We start from the raw sequence: 19,731 nt of genomic DNA, 5'->3' as shown, positions 1-19,731 counted from the left end.
AAACCCAAGGAGGGGTCGCTATGAGTCGGGGACGACTCGACGGCAAACAACAACAACAACATTTATTGGTGTAAATTGCCCTTTTGTCATTGCTTTTGCTGTGTCCCAAAGATTTTGGTATGTTGTCTTTTCATCCTCATTTGATTCAAGGGATTTTTTAATTTGATTTTTAATTTATTCTATTACCTATTAGTTTTTAAGGAGGATGTTATTCATTTTCCTTGTTTTTGCTCTTTTTCTGTTGATCTTCCTGGGGTTGATTTCTAATTTTATAGCATTGTGATTTGAGAGCATGCTTTGCAGTGTTTCAGTGTTTTTAAATTTATTGAGAGTTTCTTTGTGGCCTAACTTATGGTCTGTTTTGTAGAATGTTGCACATGTTTTGGAAAAAAATGTATATTGTGCTATTTTGGGGTGAAGTGCTCTGTAGATGTCTGTAAGGTCAAGTTGGTTGATCATATTGTTTAGTTCTTCTGCATCTTTGTTCAGTTTCTTTCCAGTTGTTCTGTCTTTCACTGAAAGTGATGTATTAATGTCTCCTACTATTAGTGTGGATTCATCTATTTGTCTTTTTAATTCTGTTAAAGTCGATTTATGTATTTTGGGGTTCTTTCATTGAGTGCATAGATAGTTATTATGGTTATGTCCTCTTATTCAATTGATCCTTTAATCATTATGTAATGTCCTTACTTGTTTTTTATAGTGGTTTTTGTCTTAAACTCTCTTTTATCAGAAATTAATATTGCCACTCCTCTTTTTGTTTGCCATTTTCTTTATATCTCTGTGGTGGTTAAGTTTGTGTGTCAACTTGGCTAGGACTGGTTGAGTGGCTGGGCAGCTGGATGTATTCCCCATGAGGAGACTTGTGTTAGACTGAGTTCTCTAGAGAAACAAAACCAGTAAAGCTTATATATATAGAGAAAGAAAAATTTATCTTAGGAAAATGGCTCACACACTTATAGAAACTGACAAGTCCAAAGTTCTTGGATCAAATGTCAAGCTGAAGGCTTTTCCCGGATCTCACAGCTGTAGGGGCTGACAAGTTCAAGGTTGGCAGGCAGTATACTGGCTGTTGACTCCAACGAATGATGAATCCAAGATCTCCAGGCCAAATGGTGAATTGTTCACTCATGGACAGTTGTAGGCAGCACAATAGAATCCTGATCCACAGAAGAATGTCTCTTTTCCCAGGATGTCCATAAATATACTGGAAGCAGGCCACACCCTTAGGGATACTCCCTTTCAATGGATTGGCTGCTCCAAACATTCATCTGATTGCATCATGGGAATAACCACATCACAAGACTGGTAAACAACTCCATGGTGGAATCTACTGTAAGCAGCTGAGTAGCTGCCTTTGAGTATGTAGTCTGCTACCCATATATAAGAAACAGTTTTGGGAATAGTCTCTAGTTTATGGCACGTTTGAACCCTGCATGTAGCCATGTCATTGTTCAGCAGCTCTGCAACCTTGGAACTTTTACTGGACTTGAATTAATGGCCTGCCATGTTGGTATCATTGGGACTGTGCCATTTTATTTGTCAACCTTAGGCTTGTTAGCCTTAGCAGCCAGTAGTTGCCTGAATGAAGAGATGCCTCTAGCTTCAGTGGGCCGAGAGCAAGAGGCAGAGCTGAAGCCCAAGGTCAAGGGGCTTTCACACAGCCCCTAGAGCCTGGCACTTTGAACTCGGATTTCTAGCCTCCCAAACTGTAAGAGAATAAACTCGTTTGTTCAAGCCATCACATTTGTGGTATATTCCTGTCAGAGCAGCACTAGGTAACCAGAACAATCTCTCTCTTTAACCTTTGAGTTTTAGTCTATTGTTGTCTTTATGTTTAAGGTGAGTTTCTTGTAGATAGTTTATCGGTGGGTCATGTTTTCTTATGTAGTCTGAAACACTCTGTCTCTTGGGTGGTGCATTCAATCCATTTACAGTCAGTGTAATTATCAATAAGTATGAATTTGTTGCTGTCATTTTGTTATGTGTTTTTTCATGGTGTTGCTGATTTCTTTTTTCATATAATTTTCTGTGCTGAGCTCATGTTGCTTATGAGTTGTATTGCCATTTCCTTCATTGCTACTTTTTTAGTATTTACTAAATATTTGTGCCTCTCCTCTTTTTTATTCTGCTACAAGGTTTATTATTTTTTTAGAGGTTACCCTGTGATTTATAACTTTGTTCCCCAAGTTTAGCACAGTCTATTCTATATTGCAATTGTCTTGACATCCTCACCAGTTGGAAGTTTTGTGCCCACACTATTTATTCCCTCTTTTTGGTTTGTTCTTGTCCTCATTTACCAATTGATATTTCTGGTTCCCTGTTTACATCTTTTTTTTTTTTTTAATGCAATTTATTGAAATATATATACAGTGAAATACACAAAACTAAAGTGACTTTTTTTTTTTTTTTTTTGGCAGTGTTTCCTCCCCTACCTTCCCATCCTTGGTAACCAACAAAGAAGAGTTTACTTCCATATATAAACTTTTCCTTGACTTTTTACAATAAGAAATTAATACTATGTTTGTCCTTCTGTGATTGACTTATCTCACTCAGCATAATGTCTTCCAAGTTCATCCATGTTATGTAGTGTTTTGCTGATTCTGCATTATTCTTTAGTGTTGCATAGTATTCCATTGTGTGTATGTACCATAGTTTGGTTATCCATTCTTTTGTTGATGGGCACCTAGTTGTTTCCATTTTCAGCTATTGTAAATAGTGCTATGATGAACATGGGTGTGCATATATCTGTTCTTATCCTGGCTCTCACTTCTTTAGAATATATACCTAGTAATGGGATTGCTGGGTCATATTGTATTTCTAATTCTAGCTTTTTAAAGATTCGCCATACATTTTTCCAAAGTATTTGTATCATTTGACAGTCCCACCAGCAGTGTATGAGAGTCCCAGTCTCTCCACATCCTCACCAGCATTGGTTATTTTTTGTCTCATTGAACTTTGCCATTAGTGCCAGGGTGAGATGGCATCTCATTGTTTTGATTTGCATCTCTCTGATGGCTAATGATCATTAGCATTTCTTCATGTATTTGCTGGCTGCATGAATATCCTCTTTGGTGAAGTGTCCATTCATGTCTTCTGCCCATTTTTAAATGAGGTGTTGGAGTTTTCTATAAATTTTAGAGATAAGACCCTTGTCAGATATGTAATTATCGACAAGTATGAATTTGTTGCTGTCATTTTGTTATGTGCATTTCATGGTGTTGATTTCTTTGTTGCAAATAATTTTCTGTGATGAGCTCATTTTGTTTATGAATCATGTTATCACTTCCTTCATTGCTATTGTTTTAGTATTTGCTAAATATTTCTGCTGGTCCTCTTTATTATTTTGATGTGAAGGTTTATCATTTTTCTTTGAGGTTACCCTGTGATTTATAATTTTCTTCCCAAGTTTAGAACAGTCCGGTCTATCTTGCACTCATCTTGACTTCCCTACCATTTAGAAGTTCTGTAACTACACAAGTTTTTCCCTGTTTGGTTTTCAGTTGTCCTCATTTGTCAATTGATATCTCTGGTTCCCTGTTCACAATCTTGTAGGTTTATTTACTTTTGGATACTTTTATAAGTGGGTTGGTTTCTGGGTTATGTCATCATGTGTGTTAATGGTCAGTTGTTGGTAGTTGTTGGTTCTCTGTCCAGAGGACTCCCTTTAGCATCTCTTGTAAGGTTAGTCTGGTTTTAACCAATTCCCTTAATTTCTGCTTATCTGGAAATCTCCTAACTTCACTGTTATATTTGAGAGACAGTTTTGCTGGGTATAATTCTTGGTTGGAAATTGTTCTCTTTCAGGGTTTTATATATACCATCTCATTGTCTTCTCATCTGCGTGGTTTCTGCCCAGAAATCTGAGCTTAGCCTTATTGGTTGCCCCTTGTAGGTAACTTTTTGTTTTTCCTGTGCTGCTTTCAGGATTCTTTCTTTGTCTTTGGTTTTGGTGAGTTTGACGATATGTCTTGGTGACTTTCTTTTGGGGTCTATCATGTTTGGGGTTTGTTGGACTTCTTGAATGGATATATTCTCATCTTTTATCATACCAGGAAAATTCTCTTCCAATAAATCTTTGACAATTTTTCTGTGGTTTTATTTTTCTCCTCCTGTTCCTTTAGATGGTATCCCACACGAACCTTAGGCTTTCTTCACTTTGTTTTCATCTTTTTTCTGATTGAGCCCTTGCCAAAGAAGTATTGAGGTGTTTACCTTCGATTTCACTAATTCTGTCTTCCATTAATTCAATTCCACTCCTTTGCCTATTCAATGAGTTATCTATTTCTGGAAATTTGGTATTAATCTTCTGGATTACTGTGTATAGACTTTGTATCATTTCTAATTTTTCACTTATATTGTCATTTTGTTCTTTTATAGTCTTTCAGAATTGTTCTAGGGTTTTCTGTGTGTTTTCCTCAATTTGGCAGTGTTTTCCTTGATCCATCTCTCAATCTGTTGAAGGTACCTAAATATAATTCTTTTGAATTCCTTATCAGGGAGCTCCAATGCAGCACCTTCCTCAGGGATGTGTTTGGGTCTGTATCCTGGTCTCTTGTTTCTCCTACATTATCTTCCTTCTTTGTGTGTACTGTGGTGCTCTCTTGTCTCCTAGGCATTGTGACATTTTTGTGTTTATATTTAATTGGTATGTTAGAGTAACTTGCCCACGATTTTCATTGTCTTTATTTTGTTTGGATGTTATCTACATAAGCAGGGTAATGTGCTGTGCTCCTCTCTTTGTAAGTTGGCAGCACTTATACACTTACCACCTGTCTCCTTTCCCATTGTCAGCCTCCCTATATCCCTGCTGAACTTGGCAAACAGAGCCTATTCTTAGGTCTCTGGAATGAGGATGCTGTCACTTTAAAATCCAAAATGGCCACCGCTTGTAAACATTCAAAATGACTGCGACCTCAGTCAATTTATATCCAAAATGGCCACCACTTGTAAACAATCAAAATGGCTGCATCATCCAGATAGGAAAAAGTCCACAGCTCAGATTGTCTCCCTCCTTGCTGTTTCCCTTCCTAGTCATAGGCCACCAGTGCAGTTGTCCCTGCAGCCCTTTGGAACCAGGGCTGATCTTCAGGTCTATTCTCAGGTCCTAATACCACTTGGAAATATTCAGACTGTTGATCCTGTCAGAGTAGCTGACAGTCCACTGCTCCAACCATCTCTGTACTCACTGTTTTCATTCAGATTTTTCTACTAATTAGTGCCTAATCCACTTCTGTATACTTCTTTTCAAAGCTCAGGGCTCCAGGATTATTTTCTGTATCTCTGTCAATTGGTTTCTCTTTTCTTTGTTGAAGAGGATCTGTGTAGCTTGCCTGCCTATTCTGCCATCTTACCAAGGTCCCCACCACTCTTCTTGTGTTATACCCATCGCACTTCATTACCTGTTGGCCCTGGAGCCACCAGAGACTGTACCCTGGTATTTCTGCCTGTTCTTCCCCTGACCCCTTCATTGGCTTTGGCAACTTACTGTTGTTTTCAACTCTTATGCTTCATGAGAAAAAGAAATATCATTTTCCTTCATCTCCATCTGTAGCCACTCAATCTCATGTGCCAGTGTCTCCGTCTCTTCCGCAAGCTGTTTCATCTTCTCTTCTGCCAGAACTTGCTTCTGCCTGGCCAGCTCAATCATGGCATCCAGGATGGCTTGCTCCTCCACCCTCAAGAACTCTTGAAGCTTTATCAAACTCCTGTCGGATTCAACCTTCCAGCCAGGCAGTCTCCACCTGGTTGTGCTTGGCAATGGCCTCATATGAGTGCCACATAGCCCAGAAGGCCTTGGCTTTCTCCCACAGTGCATGCTCCATGTTCTTACACTTGGCTCGAAAGTTGTGGGCAGTGTCCTTCACTGGCTGCACTCAGTGGCCCTGGTGCCGGGGGTCGACCTGGCATGAGCAGCACAGCAGTTCCTTGTCCTCGACACAGAAGAGGTTGAAATGAGTGCAGTGCCAACAACAGAGTCGTGGGGATCAGTGCCCAGTCCAGCATGCACCCTCTGCCTCCTTGCGCAGTAGCTTCTCCACTAGATTGTTGAGGGTGTGGTTTGTGTGGAGGTCAGCTAGGGAGGCGCAATCCTTGCATACTAGGCAGGTGGGCACCACCTGCACCTCCCAGGTGCAGGTCACGCACACGCGGCAGAAGTTGTGGCCTCAACGCAGAGTAACAGCGTTGTAGAAGGGGTCATAACAAACTGCACAAAGCAGCTCCTCCTTGAAAGAGCAGGAAGGCCAGGGGGATGCAGCGGGAGTTGGCTGCATCTCTGAAGCTCAGACTGAACTTCCCACTTCCCTGTTTATATCTTGTAAGCTTATCTTACTTTGGAAACTTCTATAACTGAGTTGGTTCCGTGGTTATGTCATCATGTTTATTCTGTTTATCTGGAAATATCCTTATTTCACCATCATATTTGAGAGATAATTTTTCTGGGTATATAATTCTTGGTTGGCATTTTTTTTCTTTCAGGCATGTATTTATCTATCTATCTATCTAGATCATTACATTCCATTCTTGCCTGTGTGGCTTCTGCTGAGCAATCAGAGCTCAGTCTTATTGGTTGCCCTTCATAGGTTACTTTTCATTTTACTGTATTGATTTTATGATTCTTTCTTTGTCTTTGTATCCTGTTTGGGGTTTGTTGGACTTCTTGAATGGATATATTCTTGTCTTTCATCATTTCAGGGCAGTTCTCTTCCAGCAAATCTTTGACAATTTTCTCTGTGGGTTTATTTGCCTCTTTCTATTCTGTAGTTCCAATTATATATAAGTTATTCCTGTTGATGATATCCCACATGAATCTTAGGCTTTCTTCATTTTTTTTTTTTTTTTCTGATTGATCTGTTAACAAAGTAGTCTTGAGGTAATTGTCTTCATTGTCACTAATTCTGTGTTCCATTGATTTGATGCTATTTTGTCTGTTCACTCTGTTATCTGTTTCTGAGATTTAATTAATCTTCTGGATTTCTGTTTGTTGTTTTTTGTATGGTTTCTAATTTTTTCTTTATTTTGCCAAATTGTTCTTGTATTGTTTTTCTAAATTGTTTTAGAGTTTTGTCTCTCTTTTCCTTAATTTTGTCATTGTTTTCATTACTTTGTCAGTGTTATCCTTGAGCTCTCTCCCAATCCATTGAAGGTACCTAAATATAATTCTCTTGAATTCTTTATCAGGTATTTTCAATGCTGCTTCTTCCTCAGGGAGGTTTTCTGTGTTGGTATCCTGGTCCTTTGTTTCTACTCTTTTACCTTGCTTCTTTGTGTGAACTGGGATGATTAGCTTTCTCCAAGACATTGTGATGTCATTGTATTTATATTTCACTGGTGATTGTATGGGAGCTCTGGTGGTATAATACCTAAGGGACTTGATTGCTAACCAGAAGGCTGGTGGTTAAAACCCACCAGCCACTCCTCTGAAGGAAGAATGGGCAATCTACTTCCATAGAGATACTGCCTTAGAAACTCAAGGAGGGATTGCTATGAGTCAAAATTAACTCAATGGCAGTGAGTTGGTGAATGTATGTTGGTGTGTTTTGCCCAACATTTTTCCCCCTTTATCTTGTTTTTATGTATCTGACTGAGCAGGATACTGTGCTCCACTATTCACTAGTTGGTAGCACTTGGGCATTCACCACCTGTCTCCTGGTGTGTGTGAGAGACAACGAGAGTATGTGCACAGATCTATTTTAGCTGTTTGTGAAGAGCAGTTGAGGGTGAATTGGGATGGTATTGATCATTGTCTGCTGTGGGTGGGGATGCAGAAGGTACAGGTGTGGTTGGGTTGTGTGGGCATAGTTGCTGTCTCCCACTCTGCTAGACAAGAAAGTGAACAAAAATATAAAAATGAGAACAAAAAAATACAAACTGCATAAACAGGAACAATTGCCAAAAAATAAAAATAAATAAAATATTATAAAATAAATAGAATAATTAAATAATATATATAAATCATATATACATTTATCATATATATAATAAAAGAAGCAAAGATAAAGAGAAAAATAGAGGGAAAAAACCCACAGCATCTGTGGAGGAGAATAAGAGAATAGAGCAAGAGTAAAAATATAATAAAGAAAATAAATCAGAAAACTGCAAAAAGAAAAACAAGTGACAGAACCAAAAGACGAAAACCAATAAAAAAAGAAGGGAACCATGAAAATGGAAGGAAAAAAAGCCAAACTAAAAAACAAGAACCAGGGAAGGGAAAGAGAAAAATAAAGAAGGAAGAAAAATAATAATAATTTAATAACAAACAAAACTGGATGGTGGCATGGCATATAGGCTCTGTTAGGGCACACAGACTGAGACGAAATTCCTGCTGGTCCAGAAAATGGCTGGAGGTTGTAGATGACGACATCTCTGTTTACCAAGATGTTGCATGGTATGAGAGTAATAGGGCGATTATCACACTTTTCTAGTCATTAGCTTCCAGTGTAGTTGCCCGTGCTGTCCTTGGCAAGTGGAGCCTATTCTTAGGTTACTGCCCACCTCAGAATGCCACCTGCAAATGTTCAAAATGGCTCTGCCCTCTGGACAGATGACAGTACACAGCTCTGTTTGTCTCCTTATTTACTGTTTTCCTTTCTAGTCTTCAGCCACCAGTACAGTTGCCCATGCAATCCTTGGCGAGCATAGCTGATCCTTAGGTTGCTGCCTGGATTGGAAGTCAACTTATAAATACTCAAATTGAGTGTGCCAACAGCATAGCCAACAGTCCACAGTTCCATTTGTCTGCTTGTTCACTGTTTTCATTCAGGTTCTTCTACTAGTTGGTATTTAATCAACTTTTTTATCCTTCCCTTCAAAGTTTAGGGTTCCAGGATTATCTTCTGTATGTTTTAATTAGTTTCTCATTTTTTTTTTTTTTTTTTTTGCAGAGGTTCTATGTAGCTTGACTGCCTATTTCACCATCTTGCTAGAAGTCCTTCCTCGGTTTTATTTTGAGTGCTTTCCAACCTGAGGGTCTCATCTTATGGCACTATATCAGTGTTTCACTGCTATTCATAAGGTCTCCAGTGGCCAATTTTTTTTCAGTAGCAGACCACCATGTCCTTACTAGTCTGTCTTAATCTGAAAGTTCCACTGAAGTCTGTCTACCATGGGTGATTGCTGGTATTTAAAATACTAGTGGCATAGCTTCTAGCATCACAGCAACACTCAAGCCACAACAGTATGACAAACTGACAGAAGACTGGTAGTAACATATGCTAGCAGATAATAAATATCACTGAAGGGACAAATTGAAATAGATATATAGCCAAACATGTGAGAAAGATACCAATGCTATTCCTGTTTTACAGATGACCGAACTGAAGCCCAGGGAGATCATAGAGCTGGTCAATGATAGCTCTCTGTCTGATTATCAAATAAGTGCTCTTGACCACCCATGACAGTACCACATAAGCTTTATATTTGATAACAAGAGGGCCTGACTATCCAGAGCTAGCATTTCCATATTAGGCTCCGTTGTGAATTGACTTTTCATGGGAGATAAGAGATTTCAACCTCTAATGGCATAAAACCATAACACCAGCCATTTAAATGATTAGTTCTGTTTTTAGCAGGCAGAACCAGCTGTGAGAGAAACTGGATTTATTACCTTCATGGTACAGGGGGCAGAAAATGACCAATTTGTCATCTCTCTTTTCTTTTTAAGTTATATCTAATTGCATGTGGCAGAAGGCAGTTTACATTTACAGACTTCTCTTCCACACCCATTGGGATCGTTTTTCAGGGTCATTAATCCCTACAGACCCATGGGAGACACAGAGCTGGCTGCTCATTCAGTCCTTAGAATAGAGCCAGTAGGGGGCCAAGGTGAAGATGGCCACAGTATGACCCAATTGGCCAGTCAGAAGTCCACAGAGTAGTTACCTGGACCTGGCTTGTAGCTAAAGAGCCTTGTTAAGGAAAGCATCTTTGATTAAAATAGTCTTTCACTGAAGTTTGGCTTTGGAGTTGTAAGACCAAATGTGAGTTGTGTCCATGCCTTTTACCAGCTAGAAAAATTACTAAGTTTCTTTGAAACTCAATTTTTTTCATCTCTAAAGTGGGGATGAATTATGCCTAACTTATTAACCTTAGAGGGTTAATATATAGAATTATAAAATATTACGACCTGTGGTCTAAAGAAGCATTGATCAGCTTGACTAGCATCAATTCCCTCTCATCTGGGGAGTAGACCTCACATTTCCTTTGAAGAAACATCATTTCTTGCAGTCAGGTTATGGGATTCAGTTTGGCCTCTTTTCATGGTTCTAGGAATAAAGCATACAATCCAGATCTGACTTAATTATTAGCATATTCCATCATGCTGACCACAGTCCACGATGATTGGTTTATAGATAAGCATGTGAGGTACATAATCAGATTGAATCCTGAACTTGAACCTAGAAGGATGTAGTTGGGCAGCTTATGTCTGCCACCTGCTGTCACTTGGAGCCTGGATGTGAATGTAGTGGAGATGACAGAGAAGTTGAAATAGATAGGATCAGATACTCTTGAGATTATTTGGTCTTTTGAATCAAGCCACTCTTGAAGGCTGTTCTTGGACTTTGCTATTATTTCTATTTTTTAGCCAATAAATGTCCTTCTTTGAGTACTATATTTTTTGCAAATAACATGCATGTTATGTTTTTCCATAATGTACAACCAACCCCTACACATTATTTTCATAAATCTGTTCTATGGATTTTTTTTTTTTAATGTTCTGACTTCCATTGATTGACTGATTGATTGATTGTCCAATGGATTTAATGTTAAGTCTTCATCTTAATACCTACTGATGCAGAGGTTTGGTTCCCAGCAGTTCTTCCCCAGCCTACCCTTGAGTTTCTAGAGCACCCCCTTTCCCCTCAGGATCCCTTCACTGCTCTGCAAACTGCTTTCTCCAATGCAGGAAGAAATCATTGTTACAACCCAGAAACAACCCTTACCAGAGCAGCCAGCTGTAACCCAGAAGATGTGCTGATCTGTGCACTCTGGACTGGAGTGACCACTTAGTCATATGAGGTTGCTGTTCCACAGCTGTACACATTCCATCCTTCCATCTGGCTGGCCAGTTGCTGGAATCAGGTCATTTGAATCCCTTGCCCACACAGATGCCACGGGGCAGATGCGAGAGCTGGGTGTAGAGAGGTCGTGCATTTCTTGTTTGGACAGATGGGTCTGACTGGCTGCCCAGGGCCCCATAGGCCAGGACAGTGTGTGCCCACTCCATCCTGCCACCCAGCTTCACGTGGGGCCAGCACCACAGGACCCAGTAACATACAGACAATGCATCCCTAGCCACCATAGGGCCAGCCCATGCTCAGGCTGTGGCATCTCTTCACAGCCCTCTGCCTGACCCCTCTATCTGTCTCCAGTGCAGTGTACCTTGACACAGATCAGCTACAAAGAACTCCACCACTCTGAGGCCCGGTTGCAAACTGCCCCAGAGTGAACCGCACTTTTAATTATTTATTTTCTGATTACAAGGGTGCTATCAAACTTGATCCATGACTTCTTGACCATAGCTTACACCTTTATTATACAAGTATAATCACAAGTAACATTTTTGGTCTGTTGAATTGAGGGTAAAAAAGGCCAAAATTCACCTTTGGAGGTGCCATGAGCCAGGCACAGTGTATGCATGGGCACACTATGCCAGAACTTTTTAACATAATTTCATCATTTCCACTTGTTATCTAAGTGTGCACATGATTTAAGTGGGCAGAGTATTTGCAAACAGTATTCTGAATAACCTTAGTTGGGCTTTTTAAAGGAAAATTTTTACCTGGTTTCACATTTTACCAACATTTTATAGGTGGAGAAACCAAGATCCAGAGATGAAAAGTAACAAGTATATGAGCACTAGGTAAAGTGAAAACTGTCTGACTAATTACGGATTTCGTCTCTGCCAAGCTCTCTTTCCTTCTCTGCACCTTTGCCCGTTCTGGTTCCCCTGCCTTGCTTTCCTTCTCTTTGTTCCACCAAATTAAATCCACCCAGTCTTCCAAGTTCAGCTCAAGTTCTGTTCCCACATAAGCTTTATTGTTACACAGCTTTAACTTCTGACTCCTCTCTCATTTTGAAGACACGGTATCTCACTATCATTGTTCAAGTTGCTCAGAGGTGTGAAAGGGATTTGAGCCCTGCAGTTCTCTGCTCCTCATGGTAAAATTTGACACTTTTTTCCCCCCTGATGGATTGAACTGTATCAGCCACCATGTTTAAAATGATGTTTAACAAGAAGAGTTTATTGAGAATTAATTCGTTACAACAATGATTTTTTAAAAAAATAAAAAGAGCAGCTTCTGAGGCTGCTTATGTACAACCAAATAGCTCATGGGATTTGGTTTCTTGGTTTGGAGGTTTAGAGTCATGGTTTTGTGGAACATCCCAGTTAATTGCCCTAATAACATGTTTAGTGCTTCTGTTCTACTTCTTGGTTCATTGTGTATTTCTTGGGGTCTTCAAAGCTTGCAAGCAGCCATACAAGGCACAGCAATTGGCCTTTGTTTGCCTGGAACAACAGAGGAAAAAGTGGAGTCAGAAATAGGAGGAAGATATGGAATGTGTTGCTAATTGCCTCCGTGAGCAACTTCCTCCTTTGCCATGACACCAGAAGAGCTGGATGGTGCCTGGCTCCCGTTACAGAATATTTTAGTCAAAGATTCTATGCAAGAATCCTGATCCAAAAAGGGAAAATGCAGAACAGATTTTCAAATAATCATGGACTCCAGACTTTGTGGAGCCATGGAGCCTGGATGAACCCCCAAAATTATTACCCTGAGATAATATTTAAACCTGAAACCAAAAAAATCCCCTGAAGCCTTCTTAAAACTAAACAATAGTTTATCTTGACTAGTAAAACTGTCTGCCTTGAGCCTTATGACCTATTAAAAAGTAGCTGTATGGGATCAAAGTTAAAACAGCATGTAAAGTTTAGATAGGAACCTTAGGGTGCAGTGAGTTCCTGTCAGTCGGGGAGGAACATCTTGGAAAGGAGAGTCAGAGTGGTTGCACACCTTGAAAATATACTTAGTATCCCTGAATTGTACATGTGGAAATGGTTGGATCGGTGTATGTTTTGCTGTGTTTATTCCCAACAAAAAGAACAAAATTAATTAAAAAAAAAAAAAAAAAGAGTTAATTCAGCTGCCCAACTACCACTACTGACTATTCTAATCAGGTCCACAATAGATGGACCCTGATAGAATGGGAGAAAAATGGGAAATAGAACCTTAAATTCCAAAAATAAGTAAATAAATAAAAAGACCTCTTGGACTGGTTAAGAGTGGAAGACTCCCTGAGACTGTTACCCTGAGATATAATTCAGACCTTGAACCGAAAATAATCCCTAAGTTTAGAAAATAGAAATAATAGAAAAGCCCAGGTATAGCCTTCAAGAGTGGCTTGTAACTAACCTTGTAACTAAATAACAAATGGGCTAAAAATAATAATAATAATTAATATCACCAGTAAATACTGCGCTGTTTAAAAAATCACATATATGAGACCAAATGGTGAGTTGTTATTTTAAGACAAAGATGAGACTGTAAGGGGGCAGTGAAATTAAATTAATGGAAACAGAACAACCAGAATGGAAATAATGAGAATATTCATGCATTAAAAAAAATGAACCAAACTAACTGCTATCAAGTCAGTTCCGACTCATAGTGACCTCTCTTTGAGTTTCTGAGGTGGCATCTCTACTGAAGTAGATTGCCCAGTCTTCCTTCCAAGGAGGAGTGGCTGGTGGGTTTGAACTGCCAGCTTTCTGGTTAGCAGTCACATGCCTTAGGCACTGTGCCATTATGAGGAACTTAACCATTGTCACTGAGCAACTTGTGTATAAATTGTTGAATGGACCTCTAAACTGCTGTGTAAACTTCTACTGAAAACACAATATTATTTTTTAAAAAAGTATTTATTCAGAAAGAATATAAAGCCATTAATCATGCAGTAGGGACAGCATATTCAGTCCAGTTCTCTTTCCCATTATCGTCATGATAGTGTCTCTCTACTTTTAGAAAAATAGATAATTGGACTCTACCCCATCTTCATTGACTAACAAATGTATGGAATTTAAAAATGTCTTGTCATCTTTACACTTTAAATAATGCCAAAAATAAGATTGAAGTGAATTAAACTGTGAAAAAGAAACCCTTAAAAGAAAAATTAAAAAGCTGGAAAAGTTTGGACTTGGCAGCCTCAGCGGCCAGCAGCTGTCTGAGTGAAGAAAAACCTCTAGCTTCAGTGGGCCAGGAGCTAGAGCTGAAGCCCAAGGCTGAGGGGCTTTCACCCAGCCCCTAGAGCCTGGCACTTTGGACTTGGGCTCAAAGCCTCCAAATTGTAAGAATAAACTCCTATTTGTTAAGACAAAAAAAACTGGAAAAGTGACTTCGGGATAGTGAAGACCTTTCTCAGCACAGGAACAAATACAGAACCAAGAAGAAATGTACAGTTATAGAGAGAGATGTATATATAAACTTGGTACATTAAAAAAAAAAAAAAAATCACTACAGGCAGAAGTAAATGACAGTGATAAACTAGGGAAAATATATATCTGTGACATAAAAATTAAAACTTTTCAAGCAGCCAGTTCTTTGACCAATAGAAAATGAAGAAAAGACTTGAAAAATAAATTTACAAATGGTGGACATGTGTATGGCTATTGATGGTCAGAGGAGCTCTGATGCAGTGATTAAACTCTCAGCTACTAACCAAAAGGTCAGTTGTTCAAACCCATCAGCCACTGTGTAGGAGAAAGAAGTGACAGCTTCTACAAAGATGACAAACTTAAAAATACTATTAGGCAGTTCTCTATCTTATAGGGTCACTATGAGTCAAAATTGACTTGCCATCAATGGGTTATTGATGATCCAGAGCACTGGTAGTAGTACAGTGGTTAAGTGCTTATCAGTGGGCAGTTCAAACATACCAGCTTCTCTGAGTGAGAAAAGACCTGATGATCTCTTCTCATACAGATTTCAGCCTAGGAAACCCTGTGGGGCAGTTCTACTGTGTCCAGTAGGATCACTATGAGTTGGAGTCAATTCAATAGCAACTAACAACATTAATGGTCATGCACCACAGTCAATGCATGTTCATATACATGTGGATTCAGATAGGACAATTATTTAAAGAATACAGAGTTACTTTTGCTCTAACAGAGAAAAATACATTAAAAACATCTGATATGGATCAGAATGCAAAGGAATAAGCTCCCAGATATGTTCCTGTTAGGGTACTTTGAAGGGTATTACAACAGTAAATGTTAAGATCAGAAGTGTGTATTCTTTTTATCCTGTGGTCCTACTGTAAAAATAGCAGTGTGGTGTGGCATCAAGCCTCGCCTAACTTCAAGAAGGGGAAAGGATAATCAAAAATCAACATCAGCCCAAGGCTGATGATTTCAAACATACCTCCACCTTCCAAATTTCTACCAATTTAGACACCAGCCATTCCACCTACAGCATTCTCTACTCTTCTGGGTTACATAAATTCATTGCAGTCGCCACACAGAATTTACAGACTATACTCATAATTACAGGGTTTATTTAGGAAGTAACAGAAAGTAACAATTTAGCATCAGGAATGCCTCGGGGTCCAGTTCTTTGGTCAGGACAGCTTCTCAGCCATGCCTACCGGTAGACCTCTCTCTCAGTTCTCAGCCCTTTGGTCTCTTGGCCCTTTGATCGTTGGCCCAGTCTCTGTCCTACTGGGGCAAAAGTTACAAAGTTCTTTAACTCCCCTACTAAGAGCCTGGAGATACCCCACTCTACCAACAAGCCTCCTGCCTGAAGGCACTCAGCTCTCTCGCTCATTGGGTTGGTACAGTCATTTTAGCTAACTCACTCCATGGGCCAAGAAGCCCACTGTGCCGTCTTGCACTAGTCTTCTAGGTTTGGTGCCACCATTTCTTTGTTACCACACTGCTCACCATCACCAGTGTTACATCTTTCTCTCTGTCTCCTGGGACTAGGAAGTTCTTGAGGCAGGGATCCCAGGTCCAAAAGACCCACTTTGCTCCTGGTTCTTCTTGAGGGTAGTGAGGTCATCCCCTCTCCATTTTAGGGATCAGTCCCTTTAAGCCTAGCAAGATAGTAAAACTGATCGTTCCTCTTGTTAGCATTCTGCAATTGTTAAGATTATGTGTGACCTTGGCTAGGCTATGATTTTCAATGGTTTGGCAGATACTATGTAATCATCCTCCATTTTATGATCTGATGTGACCAACTAATCCGTTGATACAGTGCAGTGAATTGCTTAATATGTCCCTTCTAGCCATTGTCCTCCATTTTGTGATATATTGTAAATCCTAGTCTTTATAACTGTTTATGGTGGAATGTATCTTGTGTCCCGCCTTGCTGGAGGGTGTGACTTGAGTCACTAACCTTAGTTTCCCTGAGGGGTATATATGTGAATGTTCTTGGAAAGTTCCCTCTCTTGTTCCCATCTTGCATTTGGTTTGTCATCATTTCACCCCTGGACTTGAGACAGCAGCTGGTCATCTGAGCTGCCAATTTGGGTTCTCCAGCCCCCCAACCTTGCAAGTTGGGAGAATCCTCCAGACCTACCCATGGACTTGGGACTTTCTAGCCTCTCAGCCTCCACCACCACATGAGCCATTTCCTTGGGAGTTTGTGAGTTCTGTGAGATGTTATGGCACAAAAGGAAACCCTAGGACAGGAGGGAGAGTACTAAGGGGAGGAGGAGGAGTTGATGTTAGAGATGCACAGCAGCTTGTAAAAGTTGGACATTTGAGACATCTTTAACCTCTGCCTCATAGGGACCAGCCTTGTGGTGATGCTTCTAAAAGAAATTATTCAAGCACTTGAAAATGGAGTTTCCCTGGGGGTGTGGCCTGCATCCAGTATATATGGATGGAGATTCTGGAAAAACTTGCCCTTTCTCAGTCCCACATCTGACTTGTCATCCTCTGTCCTCTGGTTCTTGGGATGTGAGCCAGCTGCCTGCCTTCTCACCTGCAGATTTTGGGATTGGCCAGCTCCCATAACCCTGTGAGCTAGCAGTCTGTCATCTGCCTGTAACCACATGAGTCAAGAGAAGCCTGTCCTACCTCAAATATATATCAACTCTCTAGCTGTGGGTCATAATTTAGTCCACAGAGTCCTTGATCACCTTTCCCTTCCATAAGACATCACATTGGTCCTTTACATTGATGACATTATGCTGATTGGATCTACTTAGTAAGAAGTATCAATGACTCTAGACTTACTGGTAAGGCATTTGCATGGTAGAGGGTGGGAAATTAAGCTGACAAAAAATCAGGTGCCTTCCACCTCAGTAGAATTTCTAGGGATCCCATGATGGGGCATTATTCCTTCTAAAATGAAGGATAAGTTATTTCTTCTGGTACCTCTAATAGCTAGAAATGAGGCACAATGCCTGGTGGGCTTCTTTGGATTTTGGATGCAATGTATCCCTCATTTGGGTGGGCTACTTTGACCTATTTATAAAGTAACTTGGAAAGCTATTAGTTTTGTGAGGGGCCCAGAACAAGTGAAGGTTTTGTAATAGATGCGGGCTGCTGTGTGGGCTGCTCTGCCACATAAGCCATATGATCTGGCTGATCCAGTGGTTGTTTAAGTGCCAGTGACAGAGATTTTGTTTGGAGTCTGTGGTAGGCCCCTACTGGTGAATCACAGCATAGACCCTATGGTTTCAGAAGCAAAATCCTGCCATCTTCTGCGGATAACTACTGTCCTTTTTGAGAAACAGCTTTTGACTTGTTACTGGGCCTTAGTAGAAATAATAATAATAATAATAATAATAATAATAATAATAATAATAAACACTGTATGGTCTGACCTGCCTGTTACGAACTGAGTGTTATCTGACCCACAGAGTCATAAAGTCGAATGTGCACAGCAGCACTCCATTAAATGGAAGTGGTATACATGAGATCAGGCTTGAACAAGACAAAGGCAGAAGTAAATTATATAAGGAAGTGGCCAAAATGCCAGTGATCTTCACTCCTCTCACATTACCAGTCTACACCTACGGCTTCATGGGGAATTCCTTACAATAAAGTTGACTGAAGAAGAAAAGTTGCATGCCTGGTTTACAGATGGTTCTATGTGATATGCAAGCACCACTCATAAGTGGATAGCAACAACACAGCAGCCCCTTTCTAGGACCTCCCTAAAGGACACTAGTGAAGAGAAATGCTCACAGTGAGCAGAACTTTGAACAATGCACCTGATTGTTCATTTTACTTAGAAGGAGAAATGGTCTGATTCATGGGCTGTGGCCAATGGTTTGGCTCAGTGGTGAGGGACACAGAAGGAACATAATTGGAAAATTGGTGATGAGGTATGGAGAAGAGACCTGTGGATTGACCATTCTGAATGGGCCAAAAGAAGTGAAGATATTTGTATCTCTTATGAATGCTCACCTCAGAAGAGAAGGATTTTAACAATTAAGTGGACAGGATGACACATTTTATAGATACCAGTCACCATCTTTCCTTAGCTACTTCTGACATTGCCCAGTGGGTTCATGAACAAAGTAGCCATGGTGGCAGGGATGGAGGTTATGCATGGGCTCCGCAACACGGGCTTCCAATCACCAAGACTGACTTGGCTACAGCCACTGCTGAGTGCCCAGTCTGCCAGCAGCAGAGACCAACACTGTCTCTGATATGGCATCATTCCTAGGGGCAATCAGCAACACCCTGGTGGCAGGTTGATTATGTTAGACCACTTCTGTCATAGAAAGGGCAGTATTTTATTCTTAATAGATTAGACACTTACTCTGGATATGGGTTTGCTTTCTCTGCATGCAGTGCTTCTATGAAAACTACCATCCTTGAGCTTATAGAATGTCTTATTCAACAACATGATATCCACACAGTATTATCTTGGATCAAGGAACTCATTTCACAGCAAATGAAGTATAGTAATGGGCCCACACTCACAGAATTCGCTAGTTGTACTGTGTTCCCCATTATCCTGAAGCAGCTGTCTTGATAGAATGATGGACTGGCCTTTGAAAGACGCAATTACAGCACCAGCTAGGTGGCAGTACCTTTCAGGGTTGGGGCAATGTTCTCTAGCAGACTGTATATGCTCTAAACCAGCATCCAATATGTGGTGGTGTTTCTCCCATAGCCAGAATTCATGGGTCCAGGAATCAAGAGGTAGAAATGGGAGTGACATCAACTCACTATTACCATTAAGGACCCAGGTGCAAATTTTTGGGGGATTCTTTGGCCCCTGCAACCAAATGAGTCAGGAGAAGCATCCTCCCTGACACCTGCAACAAGATTTGGAATTTGGCAACTTCCCCTTGAAATGAATTTCCCTCTCTCTCTTTCTCTCTGTGTGTGTCTATGATTTATTTAAGTAAAGCTTAATATGATCAGTCAAAACAAGGCCAGGAGCTGACTGTGGAACATAACTTGCATTGTTCATATGCAAGTTCAACTGAAGCTAAAGAAAATTAAAAAAAAAACCTCACAAGAGCCAAAATACAACATTGATTATATCCCACCTGAATCTGGAGACCATCTGAAGAATAGATTTGATGCATTGAACACCAGTGACCAACGAACAAATGAGTTGTGGGGTGACATCAAGAACATCATACATGAAGAAAGCAAGCAGGCATTAAAAAGGCAGGAAAGGAAGAAAAGACGAAAATGGAAGTCAGAAGATACTCTGAAACTTGCTCTTGAATGAAGAGTAGCTAAAGGGAATGGAAGAAATGGTGAAA

The 19,731-nt window shown here is 40.1% G+C and overlaps 1 pseudogene; it reads right to left on the bottom strand.

Annotated features, from left to right (window-relative positions):
• Positions 1 to 5,496: 5,496 nt before the first annotated feature.
• On the bottom strand, positions 5,497 to 6,275 carry LOC103193980 (annotated as a pseudogene).
• Positions 6,276 to 19,731: the final 13,456 nt, after the last annotated feature.

The sequence above is a fragment of the Orycteropus afer genome, unplaced genomic scaffold, assembly GCF_000298275.1.
Source record: "Orycteropus afer afer isolate SDZICR_OR568_19922 unplaced genomic scaffold, OryAfe1.0 scaffold00041, whole genome shotgun sequence".
Classification (NCBI taxonomy): domain Eukaryota; kingdom Metazoa; phylum Chordata; class Mammalia; order Tubulidentata; family Orycteropodidae; genus Orycteropus; species Orycteropus afer.
Note: the sequence above shows the minus strand (reverse complement) of the source record. Positions and strands in the feature narration are given on the sequence as shown.